The 17379-nt window shown below is 42.4% G+C and overlaps 1 protein-coding gene across 5 annotated transcripts in view; it reads left to right on the forward strand.

Annotated features, from left to right (window-relative positions):
- ADD3 (adducin 3) overlaps window positions 1-17379 on the forward strand; it is a 98518-nt gene that overhangs the window by 47900 nt on the left and 33239 nt on the right. Inside the window, exon 3 of one of the 5 annotated variants that reach the window (XM_035329493.1) lies at window positions 5366-5465. The exons of the other annotated variants lie outside the window; for them this stretch is intronic. The gene's annotated coding sequence lies outside the window, so the exon portion shown is untranslated. The remainder of the gene's footprint in view (window positions 1-5365; window positions 5466-17379) is intronic. 5 annotated transcript variants of the gene reach the window in all.

Below are 17379 nucleotides of genomic sequence, written 5' to 3' on the forward strand. Positions count from 1 at the left end.
AAATCCCACAGAACTGAAGAACTGTAGCATTAATTTATGAGAGACATCTTACGTGACTTTAAGCAATGCCTAGGTCCTGGGCAGGTGTGCTGCACGGGCGGGAATTTTGCTCTGTATAAGAAAAAGAAGAGTAGTCTGTGAGTGGTTGTGTTGGGCTAGCCTGTTGGCACGCGTACACCTGCAGGGTTCATTTGGGTTATTTCTATCTGTAGCACTCAGCTGGGCTTCACTGATGCAGTGAAGTTTACTCTTGTCCTTCTTGACATGTCAATATTTTTGCAGCCTTCTATCAAAATATCACTGTAAAACTAGGCTTGAGAAAGAGTCCTGAAATTGATGAGTATTGATTTAGTAAACACTCTAGTAAGCATGGGTGAGGTGGGTATTGCTTTTGGGCTGCGTGACTTTCTAAGAGGCAGCTGTCACTGTCACCATCCCCTAGCTCACTGAAGTACCTTGGAGTTTGAGCTAGGTCTAATAAAGCCTTTATTCCCTTTGAGATATTTAAAATAACAACTTCACTGTGTCTGTTTTGCTGTTTTAAGTAGAGTTTTGCCTTGTATTTCCCAGTACTTAATTTATCGTTATTATTTTATATTATATTTTATTTGTATTGCAGCAGCTATGAAAGGAGGTAATTCTTACAGAGCTGGCATTATGCCCTGGAGTTCCTGGGGCTGCACGGTGTGAGTGCTGCTGCATCCCCCTCCTTCCCCCCATGCCTTCCTTCCTGCTGGAAAACTGGATTGAAAGTATAAAGAAGTGTTTTGCATGTGTTTTTGTATATGAGAAACTCAGGTTTTGCTGTGGCAGACAGCAAACAGTGTAGTAAACTACCCCTCAATGGATTTGCCCAGTGTAGAGCAGCTAGAATTGAAATTACAGGAAGATTTGAGAGCTGATCATGCTTTCAGTAAGCAGCTGAACTGCTGCAACAGTATAGTAAGGTTACTGGCAATGCAAAGCATGCTATACTTCTGATTAAAAATAAATAAATAGTTTGCTGCTTCTGTGTACCCATCAGTAAGTCATTTCTTCCAAGGAAGTAAAAAGAGAAGGTATTTTGAACAATGCATGCAGTACTGCTCTCCAGTCAACCACAGAACTTGGATTTACTTTCCTTGGAAAACTCTAAATTGCTGCAAGTCGTCTGTTTTTGTAGTTTCCCACTGATAACACTGAGTGCTTGTGTAGGTGTTGCAGAGATTATACAATCCTCCTGAAGCATACGTCTAAACTTTACAGATTGATGTTTAAAGAGGCAGTGTTGAAATATTTCATCATTGTTACTTGCTAAAAGAATATTGTTCTCATGCTGGTTTCTCATGCTTGTTTTTCTTCTCAGAAAGAGCAGTCAGGCATTGGAACGGGTTGCCCAAGGAGGTGGTAGAGTCACCGTCCATGGGGGTGTTTAAGGAAAGGTTGGACGTGGTGCTTGGGGACATGGTTTAGTGGGTGATATTGGTGGTAAGGGGGTGGTTGGACCAGGTGACTTTGGAGGTCTTTTCCCACCTTAATGATTCTGTGATTCTATATGGATGTAGGGTCCCAGTCCTACTTCTGCAGTATTGTTTTCCTTCCCACACGCTGGTACCCAAGCCTGTACTTTTAGCAAACCAGATTTATCCAGTGAGATGGACAAGATGGTTCTTCCTGGTGCCTTTTTGCAGACGGATAGTCCTCCAATAGTTGCTTACCTAGACACTGGTTCTGAAAATTGTCAAAGGTTTGGCATTTCCTTACCAGTGCTATTCTTCTGAGTAGCTGTGCAGTTTGAGATGTTGTCTCTGCCTGATAGATCCAGCAAGCCAAAAAGTGGCCTGCTGTTACTAACACGCAAAGAGCTGGTGAGCAGGAGGTGTTGGAGCTGAGGAAAATGCCAGTGATGTATATTAAGAGTCTGCTGTGTGTGGCTTTACCCAGGGATAAAGGAATCCAGAGGAACGATTTGGAGTTTCTGAATGGGAGTTGGCTTCAATTAAGGGAGGAAAAAAATGCGTTGCTTTATTCTTTCATTTGTTTGGATTGTTTTGTTTGCTCATTTGTTTAAATGTGTTAGGGGAAGCAGATAAACTGCCTCTAGCCTCATGAATTTATTCCAGAGTGGGATGAAATCTCCCGGTGCTCGGTGGAGCAGGGTTTGTGGATGTTACTGGTACCATCCTCTTCTCCTGTACTCTGTGCTTTTCCCGAAATCCCTGGGAGGTGAGGGGATTATATTCAGAGGAAAGACTAACGGTACGTCCCACCTTGCAGGGCCTGCTCTGCAGTGGGGCAGGGAGAGGAAACAGGCCAATTCCTCCCTGTGCAAGCAGCTGGGCAGCGGTGGATGGAATTAATTGCTGATCTACGCTGCCCGTGTTTTTCTTCTCTTGTCACTTCCTTTGCAGCTGTGACAGGGCAGGTTTTCAGGCTTTGAAAACAGCATAGGCCTTCTCAGTGGCAGTGATGCAGAGGTGCTGAAATACGTGTGCTTGTTTGGGTTTGCATACGAAATAAAGCATCACCTAAGCAGTCACAGCCGAGGCTGCTAACATCAGTATCCAGATTCTGACAATACCTTCCAAAAGTCACCTCTGACTTAGGATTTCCAGTTTGAGAAGTTTCTCAAGGGAAATTTGGCCTTCCGAATGCAACATGCAGTATTTTCAGAAATTAAGCTGCTTCAGGGTGACCTCCGTTGAGTGCTGAAAGTAATCAGTTCTGGAAATGTTTGTCTTCCATCTTTGGAAGACATGTTTTTGGTGTCATAGCTCCAAGGCTATCACGCCAAATGGACTGACACTGCTGTATCCAAATGTGAAACAGTCAAACCACTGAAAGTCATGTTGTGGGCCAGCAGTTATGGGAAATTTATCATGGGGTTGGAAAATATGTGTGTTATCAACAGTGCTGCACGTCTGCCTCGAGGCTTCCCCCAGCCCATAACAATTCAAAAACAAACCACCCATCACAAATCACAAAATGCTGTCAAAAGTAGGTTCTGAACACGAGAGATGTCAGGAGCTGCAGCTTGCTGGTTTTAGTTTTAAAATCAGTGGAAAAATGTGTAATATCTACCATTGAAGATAATATTTTGCTAGCTTCCACCCTGCAAATCCCACAGATATTTTTCCTCTTGTTTATTAAACTGTTCTAAATGCATTTGTTTTATGGAAATTGTTAGGCCTCCCCTATTAGCAAGCTTATGCTGGCATGCAGTTTACCCAAGGGAGCATCTATAAGCTGTAGAAACAAAAGCACTTTTGCCTAAATAACTACAACCTTCCTAGGGATTTTGCGGATACACAGAATCACATATTGTCAATTTATGAAGAGTGTGATTTATAGAATGAATTGTTTGTTTTAACAAATGCTAGAGAAAGTGGTTTTGTTTTTGTTTTTTTAGACCTGGTCCTAATAACTAAATAAATGAAGTTCTACAAATACGCTGAAAATGTCCTCACGGGCTTGTGTTGTGCAATTACTTCTACCACAAGATGAGTATTTCAAAGGTCCTGAACCATTATTTGTGGTAAGAAATACTGTGCAGGGTGAGGAAGGGATGACAGACCAAGATCTTAAAAATAAAATAAATGAAAAGTTACACAACTCTTGTGAGGAGGCAGGCTTCCAGTCATGGCACACGCATCGGCCAGACTTGTGGAGGCTTTGGGGAGACCTGTGGGATTGCACTTCCAACAAATATAGAGGTGTGTGCCTTACTTTAGCCTCTCGTGCAAGAGATTGCCACTGCTGACTAACATCTGTCATGGCTAGCACTGTGCATGGAGACGACAAACCCAGCCTGGCTCACACAACAGGCAGGAGCTGGGCTGTAGGAACTCCATTGTAAATCTGAGCCCAAGAGTCAAGTGTGCTCAAGCCATGGTTGCTACTTCAAAGAGTAAAGGCTGGATCTTACAAAGTCTTCTGCTCTGTATAGCTACACAAGTTAACTGCTGTGTAAGCCATATATAATGCCTATATATGTATATATTCGAATGCTCATATTTTATTTTAAATATACACACAGCATAGGCACCCTGTCCTCTCTCTGTCATACTAAGCACTTTTTTGGCAGGTAACAGAAGTTATGGAAACAATTAAAATTCCTCTGCAACATTGGATTGCTTACTTGTTTGGAAGAGTGGGTGGTGTTGGGGTGGGGGAAAAAAGACAGATCTGTACTTCAAAACAAAAGCGTGAAAGCGTTCCGAACTGTTTTTACCAGGAGGTCTTCTCTCTGTTCGTGTTTTGACAGAAAGGCTTGGGTATCAGGAACACAGCTCTGGGTTTTGTACTGTGGTGTGTCTGAATGATAAATATTTAGGAAATCATAGAGCTGCAGTTGTTTTTATGGCCAGTACTGTGTCTGTATCCACTTCAAGGCAGTGGGCAGTGTATGAAAACTGCGCTCTTAGCTTCCCCTTCAGCGCAAGGGGCTGTTAAAACAAGGGTTAGGAGCAGGTTGGTTTCTGCTTTGGCTTCGTGCCCTGTCTTTCCTAATGTACTTTAATCTCGTCCCCGTCTGACTGAGATTAAAAGTGGCAAAAAGCAGTTTTAAGAACAGAGAGAGTAGGTGGGCAGTGTAATATTATCCTGTCGGGAACGTCTCGATCCAGGGAGTCTGCGGCTGCATTTGCCTGTGGGTTATGTGACAGGTCAGTGGCGTGATGGACTTTACAAACCCGTGAGTTCGTGTTTGTGAATCCTGTAGCTGTGGTTTTTCTCCACCCTTTTCTCATGAATAAACTTGAACACTCCTTAGGGGAAGGTTTCTCTGGAGTTGCCACATCTGATGGTATCTTTTCAGTGACCACTGTCTGTTGGCATTTCTGTGGTGAGGGGGAGGAGTGGTGCAGCGTGCCTCTGTGCAGCGAGAAGCAGCATCAGCAAGGAGTCACAGCGCTGTGACAAGAGCAAACCACACCAAATCTAACATTGCTGTCAGGAGGAGCCTGTGGGTTTGGTTCTCAACACCCGTATTTGTTTGTTTTGCTTTTAATTTTTTTTGCCAGCCAGTGACTGTGAGCCCAGAAGTGTTTGGTCAGTCATGGTGAAATACTCCCTGAAAAGATTTTAATCTTACCAGTAACTCCATATCTTAAAGTGTTTGCAAGTTCAATGTCTTAACCAACCACCTGACTTGCCACATGAAGTCATTACGTGCAATTAATAGATGTTTTGGATTGTTCTGCATGTAACTTGCACGCCACAGTTGGCCAATCAAATACGTGACTTAGCAGTGCTGGAGCTCGAGACATCGTTGCGTGAACTTTGTGTAAGAGTGGGTTCATTCAATAAAAAATAAAAGGAGCATTTAAAGAGCCTTTCATTCCTGTCATAAAGATGCTTTGTGCTATTGCTATTGTGTATTTGACAGAACAGTCAGGGATGGTTGCTGAAGAAAATTGTCATGTATTTTGATTATCTTCTATTTCAAACTTCTGTGATTTTTTGTCTTCAGAGTAGTGTCATGGCTGGTGAGTTACAATTTTTGTGTTTTGAGTGTGGTTTTCCAGTGCAATGGGTATCTGTGTAGTCCTTAAGTCAGCTATTCCCTGCTTGCCTCAGTTGTTCTATGTTTGTTTTGGTTAGTTGGTTTTTGATGAACATGGGATTTAGCTTTGCTTCTGTTTAAGTGGAACAGAGTGCCAGCTCTGAGAGGACTGGCCACTGGACTTCAAGTGTATGCTGTGACCGTGTCAGGCATAGGACCGATCTTGCTGTGGCACAGTATCATAGTTTGCTGTACTGGCTTTACAGATTTCAGTTTTAATTCTATGGAAAAAAAATATTTCTGTATGGCTGAGCAAAAATAGGTAATCTTGATTTAATTCACAAGATGCGTTTTAATATATGGCTCTAAAATACAGCACGGTGCTGGTCATGCAGCTACAGCAACTGTTGCACTCTATTTCCATATCTCAGTTTATTATATCAAAGCAGTTCAGCTTCCGTGAGTGTATGTGCTAATGGGCTTTTGTCGTGTGCATAAGTAGTAGCAAACAAGATATTCTCCTCTATTGGCCATTGCAGTAAGAGATAGTAGAGAGTCTATTCTCTCGGAAAGCTATAGGTCAATGTGTGAAACAGCGTTCATTAATGTATACCATAATAGTATTGAATGTCTTAGATTGTCAAGTAGGTTTCTTATGATAAGCACATCATGAAATATGTTCATTTTGCCTATCAAATTGGATTTTTGGGATGGGGGAAGAAAAGCCCTCAAGCATTTTGAAACTCATAAACTTGAGCTGTGGAGGAAAGACAAAGGAAAAAACTTCTATTAGATGCTTAAATATGCTTTTCACATCCAGAATTAAGTCTTTTTAATGCAGCTTTGAGATACACAGTACTAATCCCAGAGTTTTTTGTGGACATGTAGGGCTTAGCTGAAGCATCGGATGCTCAGCTCTGGCATTTTTTTTTTTTTTTGCATTGTTTCCACATTCTGGCACTCCACTCCGTTTCCTCGCCTCGCTGAGCACTGCGAGGGACATAAATTGACATAACTAGATTTCTATGACTGGTGCAAGGGAAGCGGCCTGAAAGATAAACTTTAACCTATCATCCTGTCAACAAATTTACATTGTTGTGGGAGTAAGGATTTACGTACTGTATAGTCAAAAATAGTATACAGGGACAATGCATTAAGATTAAAGTAAACAAAAAGTCCGTGTTTGAAATTGTATTTTTCAGCCTAAAAATGAGCTAAATCTTCCACTGTCTGATTTGCTTTTCCGTAATTTTGTCAAAAGTTCTGAACGTTTTCTCCATCCTGAAGTGAAAAACTCTGAACTATAACAAAAGATGAAAAAAATCATGGGAAAGTTATGAAAGAATTTGATCTGTCACTATGATTTTGTGACAGCCAACCCTTTCTTAGCAGCCTGTAGTGTGTTTTAGGCATGCCACGGTTTAGTTGTGCAGTCCTGGGAAATTAATCTCTCATTGAATGCTCTTTTCCTTTATTAAGGCTAATGGGAGTCATGTGTTTATGTCAGCGGGAAAGCAGACCCTTAAAAATCTTTCTGGTAGATTTGGTAGAAACAGAGCTCACGTTCATTATTGCTTTGTTCTGGGCAATCGGAGGTCTCATTAGTGGGATGTTAATTAAGTTCAGTGCACTTTATAGGGTGAGAGGATATGGTTGAAAATATTAAATGAGTGACTTCTCGATTTTATCATTTCCTGTATGGTTGGTTTAATTTCTCTGTCTATTGTGTCCTTTCTCCTGTGCTTAAATGTTGTCTGTAATCATCTCCTGTGCTTAAATATCACCTGCAGTGGCCGTTACCCATAACCTGGTGCTGACATAGGTTGCACCAGAAGCCAGGCTGGGGGGCAATGGGATGGGTCAGAGTGGACCCCAGCAGGTCCCGTCCAGCTCCTGCTGAGGAATTAACAGGACTTTAAACAAATCCACTGGAAATGGCTCTTGCGCAGCAAAGCAGGAGAGTGTGGTCCGAGCAGGCCTGTGTACGGTTGGCTTGCCCCCAGCACTAAGCAATGGGGCGGCTGGGCAGGCCTGCCCCCCCCCAAAGCCCAGCCCTGGACCCGTGACACCCGGTGGGAAGGCTTTTCCCCTCCGGAAACACTGCTTTTTGGTGTTTTATCTTGCTGAGGCAACCGCAAGCGAACAATGGGCTGTTAGAGCAGGGGAACAGTGAGAGCTCTGCGGCTAACCCAGTATTTACTTTGTTCCGCAGGCGGTGCTGCAGGGAGACGCGGGCCGGGCCGCAGAAGTAACGTGGTAGCTGGTGTGCGGGGCTTGGGGCGGGAGGGTGGTGGCGGTGTCAGCTTTGGGAGCTTCCTGCTGGGGCTTCCTGTTGTAAAGGGACAAAAATAAACAGAGAAATCAAGGGTGTTGACATAGTAAGAGCGTGGTTTTTCTTCCCGGTACAAATTCTGTCGTATTCCTTCTGCAGCACTCGCCACAAAACTATTACTGTATTGATTGTTGTCATTGGGACTGTAATAGTGTCTGAAAATAGCTTAATCACTAAAGTGCCTGTTTACAGACAATAAGGTGTTGACCTTTCCTGTTTCGTATGGGATCGGACAGTCAGGCTTTCACCTCGCCGCACAGACTGCAGGCTCGCTGTTCTCCTCAATGTAGCCTTTGGAGCCACCGTCCTGCCTCAGACTGGGCACATCTGTAAGTAATTTGATAAACTACACCACTGATATCTCAGATCAGAGAGTCAGACTTGCTGTTCTGTGAATTTGCTCCATTTCAGAGAAATGAGAATACAGGGGAATGCTTCAGTTTACAAACAAGGTGCCGTCCAGCTGTGTGCACAGACTGGGTCTCTTGAAGGTGCACTTGTAATTCACTTTATTAGATGTGCTTTTATCTCAATGTTGGTTAAAATGTTTATAGTTGCAGGGGAGATGTATGTTTTGAGGAAGTTCACGAGGGACACAACACTCAGATGTTTTGACAGTAGCTCCTCCTTTATAAAACGGAAACAAGTTTTCTTGATCCCTCAGCCTTCACTCAAACACACACCCTTAACTACCAAAACCAGAAACCAGTCCTGATGAGTTCTGTACTCTCCTGGATAAAATTTTTCTGCCTCCATTGCAGCAGAAGGAGCCTGTGCAGTACATGAGCGGTTCATCTGTCCGGACACGGCCCTGGGCAATGTGCTCCAGGTTGAGCAGGAGGGCTGGACCAGACAGCATCCAGAGGTCCCTGCCAACCTCAGCCATTCTGTGATTCTGAGTGTTATGTAGGTCAGTTGGTGAGTCGATTACAAAAAAGTAACAAGTGGTGAAACTTGTTTTCCCTTCTTCACCAGCATACTTGTGGCATCCTGGGATTATATATATATATTTTTAATTTGCTTTTCTCGAGATATTTAATAATGAGGAATTGTGGCATTCGCTTTGGGCAGTTGCCTACTCATTATGTAAATATATTCCCCTGTGCCCTGACTTGGAGCCTGCTGAAAGTCTCCCAGCCAGTGCCCTGGTTTTACAGCTTTTGGGTTGCATCTGAGGGTCCAGTCCTGGGGACTTGGCCATCAGTCTGATGGGGGCAAAGCACGCTCTTGATGCAAGGAGAGACATTTAAAAGATACGACATACACTTCTTTTTTTCAGATGGGGGAAAAACAAGCTATGGCAGCAGCTGTACCATGTGAGAGAGTGTGTCATGAGCCTGCTGGGCAAAGGCATAGTGAGGGGCATTATTTCACTGGGAGGTTGGCACTGGCCATGGCCCTCCGGAATGGTCACAAAGGATTTTCTGTTCAGCATCTAACGCAGCAAGAACATTCATATGTTTGCAGAGGGTTTCCATGGAAACCATGTAAACTGTGATGCTAGCACACAGAGGCAAAGGTTATACTATTGTAGAAGCCCTTTTGTATTCTCCTTAATGTTTCAGAGCAGCTATATTTCTTAACTGATACTCTGAGCACACATCTTGTTCAGATTTTTTTTTTGTTGACTGAGCATTTGTCATAGCTGTACTGAGGAGGTCAGATGAGCTGCAAGAATAACAAATTTTTTAAAACATAGAATCTCTCGAATATATGATTTGAATTGATTTGTCTTTTTGTTAGTGATAACGATGCAATTGGAAATGAAAGCACAGGGCATGGAAGAAAAAAAAATCAAGCTATTCTGCTAATACAGTTCCCAGTTCTGTTAAGTGCTTTTTTCGTTCAGGTGGAACCAGCACTCTGAGGTCACTGTTCACTGACACTTGGGGAATTCTGAATGCTTGTCTTCTCTCTGAAGTGTGAACCTTTGCTATTTATAGATACCAGTTGTAACACTGTTTAGTATGCTTTGATGGCTCATGCTGTCTTTATACTACATATTTAAATTCCCAAACATATCTATTGCATTGTTTGCTCGCATTTCAGGAAATACTACCACCATGGGTGCAAATGCTATTTGTTGTTAAAGGAAATGTGGTTATCCAAGTACACATTGGACTGTCTCTGTCTGCAAAATTGTGTTTGCTATCCTCCTTTTCAGGTTAAGCTTAATTTTAATGGGAGTTGTTGGCTGGGTTTTTGGTTTTTGACTGAACTAAGTTCTGTACTTGTCTGGTCGCACACTGCGTGTCAGTGAGAGCTCCAGCTCACTTTGTGCTCTAAGAAATTGAGGTCTTCTGTGATCACACTGTATGCACGTATTCATTCCTGCAATGTAGCTTCTGAACCTGTTGGTTACTTTAAGCCAAACTTGGTACAAGTTGGTAGAAAATAATTCTCGCATGCATTACAAAAGTTGATATCTGGTTAGAAGATAAAGTTGTAGGATTTTGATGCTTAGGTTGCAATGAGGCGTAAGTTGCTCAATCCATCCGATCATAGGTCAGTGACAAAAAAAAAAAATCAGTCCAGTAAAAGTGGACATACTTAATCAAACTCATGATCAAATTTTTAGAAAAGAGAGACAATTTCAATTTAAAATGTTTTATATTTTATTGCAAAATGCGCAAAACCTCTTAGGAGTACATGTAATGCAGGCAAGTAACTTAAAGGCATTGATTGCATTTCCAAACAATGTAGTTTTGAGAATGGTCACTATTGTGCTGTCACAATAAATGAGGCAGCACTTGGTAATTACTTTTCCTTGTGTATGTCCCGTACATGGATGAAAATAATACTGTGACAGCTGCCTTAGAGCAGTTACTGTTCTGGACAGTAGTTTCTGACACAGAGTGAGAGGGTGCAAAGCACTGTTAGCTCAGGAGAGCTGTTGACCTACCTTTGGGCAGTTGGGCACACCGGGCTCTTTGCTGCCCCATCACGGTGGGGGCAGGACAGGGTGGATTTCTTTACTTACCATTCTCTATTGCATGCTTTGTTATTTTAGATATCATATTTATAATTATTAAAAGCTTTGTATCCAATGTCTCATTAATGTGACAGTTGAGAATAACTTAAAAAAAAATAAAAATAAATGTGACCACTTGGAATAGTTCCACCCATTTTAGTTTTTGAGAAACCCCAGGCCTTGTTGCTCAAAATCACCGGATTACAAACACCACTTTCAATGTGACATGAAAACGAACACAGGATACACGTAATGAAAACCTGTCTTCGAGTTTCGTATTGTATAATTGCTCTGAATGAGGGGCAGGGGTTATGCACCAGGTAGGAGTGTTTTTCATTATGAATCCCAGCATTCTGAGCTCGAAGCCAGAAGTCACAGGAAACAGTCTGTTCATTCAGCACAAACTTCACATACTTTCCTTCACTTCTTTGTAACTGCTCTGCAGTGCTAACTCTGATCCATTTTGATCATTTATCACAGAGAGAACGTAATGCTGATGAGGCAGGCAGAATTCAAAATCCCATAGCTATGTGCTGCAGAATTAAAAAGAACCTACAGTAACTCACAAATGGTATCTTAAATACTTACTCTAATGCACACTGAAAGTGCCACCCAATAATTAAGATGAAAAACAGAAATCCTGCTACATCACTGCCTCAAATAATACAACAATTAAGCAAAATAGAAGAATGCATCTTTATTAAAGGGGGAAAAAGGTCTAAATACTTCCCAACTCCAAAAAAAGCATCCTCTGTTATCCCTCCAGAAGCCTTTGAAACCAGACTAGGGGGACCAGATTCCTCCTCAGCCTCCTCTTTCCCTCTTTGGAGCAGGAGATGAGTTCCAGCACACATGTGGTGCTTACTGCAAAGCTGGATCCTGCTGGTGCGGTGCTGTCCCACATAGCATTCCTGCATGTCTGTGGATGCTGTTGTGAATGCAGCCTTTGGCAGGCATCTAATCAACTATTATTCAGCACTTTATTAATCAGCTTTCATGGTCTTTTTTTTGGCATGGTCATATGTTACTATATAGGTCTCTAATTCCTTGATGAAAATTAAAGCAGTGTTAGGTTTTTACAGGTGTTGAAAACAACCCAAAATGTAAGTGACCAAGATAACTGAAAGCCATAGAAAAGATGTGATTTACTTTCAGTCTTCCAGCAGATGTAATCTGTGTAGCCTCTAACATTTCTGTATCATCAATAATTTTCTAATGGCATAAGCTGAAATACCCTGTTTATCTGGGATGATTTCCATGAGTTAAATAGTAAAAAAAATAAATAAAAAAAGGCATTGCCAAAGATAAAATTACAGTGTCATTTTTACAGTAATTTTGATTAAATTGTAAATCAGTTGCTTTTGATTCATGACAATATAACTGAAAGAAGTATTTGCCCCCACATCTCTTCACACTCAAAGATTCTGAACTCCCAGCCAGTGGGTTACGTGCCTGTTCCTGGCTTTCAGTGCAAATATAAGCAACGTTAATTGCAAACAGGCAAATATGATTTTAGTGGGTATACAAATGAGCTTAGAAAATTCAAATACAGCAACTTTTATGCTATAAACAACACAGGAGTCAAAAATGGAAGAATTGCTTGGGGAAGGATTAGCAGGATTGTCTGCCATGCTCGGTATGTGATCACTTAGAGGCTACACATGCTGATCCAAAATCATGACCTGGGTCTTAGCAACTGGGCATGAGTTGCTGCTGCTGCAGCTTGTTCTAGGAGCCTGCCTTGTTTTTCACTTTATAGAAATTGTGGAAAAGCTTTTCTTCACTTCTATGATGGTGTTTTGGTAGAAAGTATGTATCCTGTGAAGCTGTTTGCTGGTGCTTCCTTGGCTGTTAGGAAATTCTGTCACCGATGCCTTGGACTGGCTAACCATTAGATGTGAAAATCGGCCAATTCATGTTTCATGTAGCTGCTTAGGTGAAAGAGAATATAGTGTAAATCTCCAGCAGGTTTTGATGTCAGGCTGCATTCTAGAAACAACCCCTGCAGATGTTTGCATGTACCCAGGATTGTGGACAGTACGCGGAGTGCATCCATGCTGGGATACTGGAGTAGTTTGTGGAGCATCTTCTTTTTTCATCTAGACTTTCAATGCTTGCAGGTGATGATGAAAAAAAATGATGAACAGAGATAATTGCTTGCTTGAAATGGAAAATAGTAGCCTAATTACGAAGTATTTATACATTCTGCTTTTGACATCTTAAAAACTACTTTCTATGCGCTTAGCACTGACTCACCGTACCCTCACAGTGTGTCCTACCAAGGCGTTTGTCAATAAATCCTCTGCACTTGTTCAGGAGTGTGCTGGCTGCTGCGCTGGGCACATCTGCTTCTCTGCTCAGCACTGTGGCTAAGTCCAAAATGACCATTTGACTTCAGACTGGCTGCCTTGAAATCCAGTTGAGTAATTTTCCATTCCTGAAGGTATATAAGACCTTTGCCTCTCTAAATTCAATTTGCTTTTCTAGCTGTTAGCAGAAAGTGCCAGAGACAAGAAACAGGTCAAATGCAGGCCAAGTCAATTGAGATTAATGTGCATATTTATGTAGGTAAGACTTTGACTGCAGTGGAAACTTCTTGGATTTACCAGTCAAATATTTTTTAATTATTTTGAAGCAAGCTGAAGACAGTATTAGAAATGTGAGTAAACACAGAAAAAAGCGTTAGTGCACCACCATTAATCTAGGGATTTCCCTGGGAAGGATAATTAAAGCAAGATGCTTTGAACTTTGGTAATTAAGTATAGCTGTCTTTTGAACTTTAATAAAGGAGGTCCTAGCTGCCCTCTGAACCTCGTGGCCCTTCTCTGCTCCATACTTTCCCCTGCCTTCCTCTCCCAAATAATTGTTAGCCCTGATGTTCGTGTATCCACTTCAGACCCTCGCTTCATGGGCAGATGTGCTGGGGTGGCATTTGGAGAGCTGAAACGCATGAGTTGGGAAGGGTAGGATCACCTCAAGCCAGCCAAGAAAACATGAAAAATCGTAGCATAAGGTATGTGTATCGAGTTAAGTTCTCTGCAGATGAGAATTTTGCATGTATTTGGCAACCTTAATTAAATGCTGCTTTCTTCTTGCTATGTTTTAACACACATTAGCATTTAATTTATGGTTGCAAATGGACCAAGAAGGGGAAAAATTGTCCAATATGTTGAGGCAAAACTTATTCCAGTAATGAAAAGAAAAGCAACATCCTTCTGAGACTGAATGGAGTGAGAAAAGACACTCAGCATAATTTGGTAATAGCGTACTACGGGGTTCGGGTTGTTTCTGTTTTGTCTCCCCTATGCCATCCAGTGGATGATACAGGCCGTTAATGTCCTACTAACAGTACCTTCTCTACACCTCAGTTCACGGATGTTTTTGGGTGAGCTTTTACTAGAGTAAATCTCTAGCTTTATTCTCAAGATGCCTGTTTTTCCATTCTTCTCCCAGCTGGTCAGTGGCAACGTGCCTGCTGCACAGTCAGGCCTGGGGTCGGTGCCATCGTTTGTTTCATACTTTAACTGATTCCTAAAATTACTATTTTAAATTACAATTAAAAATCTGTGATCATTCCCTCTATACCTGTTCATCACACATGAAATAAGTATATGCAGTTGTGTTATCTAAAACATACTTAATTTTGGGCTATTACTATCATAAATCAGCTTTTTTAAAGTGACGTTTTCTGTTTAACATGAAATATCTGTACGGGTCAGTAAAGTGTCAAAATTCCTTTTGTTGAGGAGTTAGTCAACTTTTACACGGCTAAGCTGGGACCGGTGAATTACTATGGATTATGTTGCTGCTGCATATTTAAAATTTATAGTAGAGTGATTCAGAGATCCTGAGGTGAACTTGGGGGAATCACGCAGGGCGTGGTGACATAAATAAAGATACAAATTGTCCTGAAGACTTTATGATCGAAGGCCTGGCACACTTTCATCTTTTCTTCACGTCTCTGATTACAAATGTCCCTGCTGGGATCAGCTGTTGGCCGGGCTTCCCCTTCCTTGCCGAGGAGTTCGGGGGGCGTTGAGCTGCAGCGCGGCGTGCTCGGTCCGCGGCCCGCAGGGCCTCGCCGGGCTGTCGGCCTGCTCGCTGCTGAGGGGAAAGGTTAGGACTTGGTGTGAAGAGGAGGAACCCCAGAGGTTTGGGCTATAAAAAGGTCTGGCTGCGTGCTGCCGTACCCAGGATGGGCTGTTGGTGTAAACACGTGTGAAATCCAGCAGTTGCTGCGTGTCCATCATCTGGGTTGCCCACCGTCACAGCCTCTGACCTCCTTCAGGCCCGGGAGGCAGCTGCTTTGGCCGTGACACTTCTCGGGATAATCAAACTGTCATAAATCAAGGCTTCTGATGTGCCCTGGGATCGATAAGATTCCTCTCTGCTATCTTATGTCACGCATTGTACCAGTGAACAGGGAGGGTTCTCACAGATTGCCAGAGGAGCCCTCGTGGCTCCAAATGCTGCTTTCCAGGTTGGTGTAAATCAATGGGATTAAAAAAATAATAATAAAAAAATCTGCAGCAAACTACGTTCTTCTGTCTGTAACACTGCATAGGTCTGCGTGAAGAGTGAACTTGTTTTCTTCCTGCATCACTGCTGCTCAGAGGAAGCCCCAGAAAAAAGTCACCAGAGGAAGTTGCAGGAGTGGGAGGGGAAGGGTGTTGCAAAACGTGCAAGGTTTCGGCTGCAATCAGCTTTTCCAATTACATGTTTGTGTTGTTTTTTTTCTCACAGATAAGTTTTTAGTTTATATTGTAGAGGAACATAGGTTCCGTCTTTTCCAAAGGATATAGGGAGGTTTTCAGCTATTGCTTGTGTGTGTGTGCGGGTTGTGTGTTCGCGTACTTTCACAGCTTAGTACGGATAAGCACTACCAGAACATAATCTTTTAATTTAGCTCTCTGTTGCCTACTGACCCGTGAAATATTTTAGGTAACTTAACCACAAGTGATTATGTAGATAAGCAGAGATAAGTCTTTAAGAAAAAAATAGCTTTTTATTATGTTTTAATGTTTTGGAAAATACTGCCCATTTTTTTTTATTACCCAAGTCCCACCTTTCTTTAAAACAGTATCAACTTTAAAATAAAATCTTTTTTCTCCACCTGTGATGTACTTCGTTCCTCTTTGCTGACAGTTGTTTTTGAAACCTCGTTCAGTTTGTAGCATGAATATAAGCTAGGTCATGAGAACCAAAAATTGAAACTGCTTTGGTGCTGCAGTGCTCTGTTGCCAAGGTTTCATCAGAATCCTTAAAACCAAAAAAAGAAAAGCAATTGCTCTTATTGAAAAATAGGTATTTCTGTCTTCTGTCTGCATTTATGGTTTTAAAATAAAATGGAAATGCACACTCGGGGTTAAAGCTCCCTGACATTACTCTGAGGGGGTTTTGTCACCTGAGGTAAGGAAGGTCAAGCACCAGTAATGTGATCTCTGCTCTGTAGGTTGACTTGTGTTGGTGCTGGTGCTCTCAAGTGCTAGTAGCTAGCCTTGGGAGTGGATAAAGGAAGGCTTTAACACACAACTAATAAGTATTGAGATTCTTTGTAACATGTAAATATTTGCTAATCAATTTATGACATACTGTGGTAGGGGCGTTGTTAAAGTAAGTGATGAAATGGGGATGAACAGTTCATTCTTTGGGGTGTGTAAGCTCTGAGGTGGCATTACGAGAGGCCTCGTGCTTCTGTCTCCATCTGAAAACCGGCGCTGCTGCTGGCATTGCTGCGCTGTCGTCTGCTCTACGGGGGGCCCTCTGCCTGCAGATCCTCTGTAGCAGCCCTCAATGCCATGACGAAATGCATTATTAGAAAGTGTGCAACTCGATGGGCTGGAAGTCTGCTCTGCTGCTGTGGTCCTCACCCAGTCCGCTTGGGCAGCGGGGCTGGGAGGATGCTTTCTGTGAGCGGTGGTTGGATCAAAGTGGGAACAAGCAGAAAAATGTAGAAGAGGGAGTAGAAATTAACTTCAGTTCCATCCTTGTTGTTCAGTGCTGCTGTGCTTTGTGAGAGCAGCTTTTTGCATGTGCCGCAGGGAGAGGTCTTCCTCTGGCAGTTCCTGTAGGTCTCCTTCCCTGTGCCGCAGCGAGGACACCTCTCCAGGAGAGCCGTCTTGCCATGCCATAAAAACAGGCGGTTTGAGCTCGGTGTTCAGGTGCTTTTGGGTGAGCCTTTACATCTGTGGGAATTTTGATACTAATACAGAAAAACAGCGTAAACCAAGACAGACTTGAGCACTTGTCACAGAGTTCGGTTTTACTGTGCTTTTCGTGAACTTCATTGTATAGAAGGTGGAAGAGAAACAGAGGAAAAGTGGGTGTGAGGTAGGACTGACATGCTTTTCAAGTCTAGTAAGTACAGAAGCTAATTACTGCTTAACAAATGGTTTAATTTATTAGCCAGTCTGGTGCTTTTACTCAGTTTAAGGAGGTGATTTTTTAAATTGCCTCAGAAATAGCCTGCCTGCACAAACTCCACACCATTTCGTAGGACTGGTCACCCTGTGCACCCAGGCAGAGGTGGCAGCTCTCAGGTGCTCAGAGTGCACTTCAATGTCATTTCTAAATATATGCATGGGTTTGCATATG

Source organism: Oxyura jamaicensis, chromosome 6 (assembly GCF_011077185.1).
Source record: "Oxyura jamaicensis isolate SHBP4307 breed ruddy duck chromosome 6, BPBGC_Ojam_1.0, whole genome shotgun sequence".
In the NCBI taxonomy this organism is placed as follows: Eukaryota; Metazoa; Chordata; class Aves; order Anseriformes; family Anatidae; genus Oxyura; species Oxyura jamaicensis.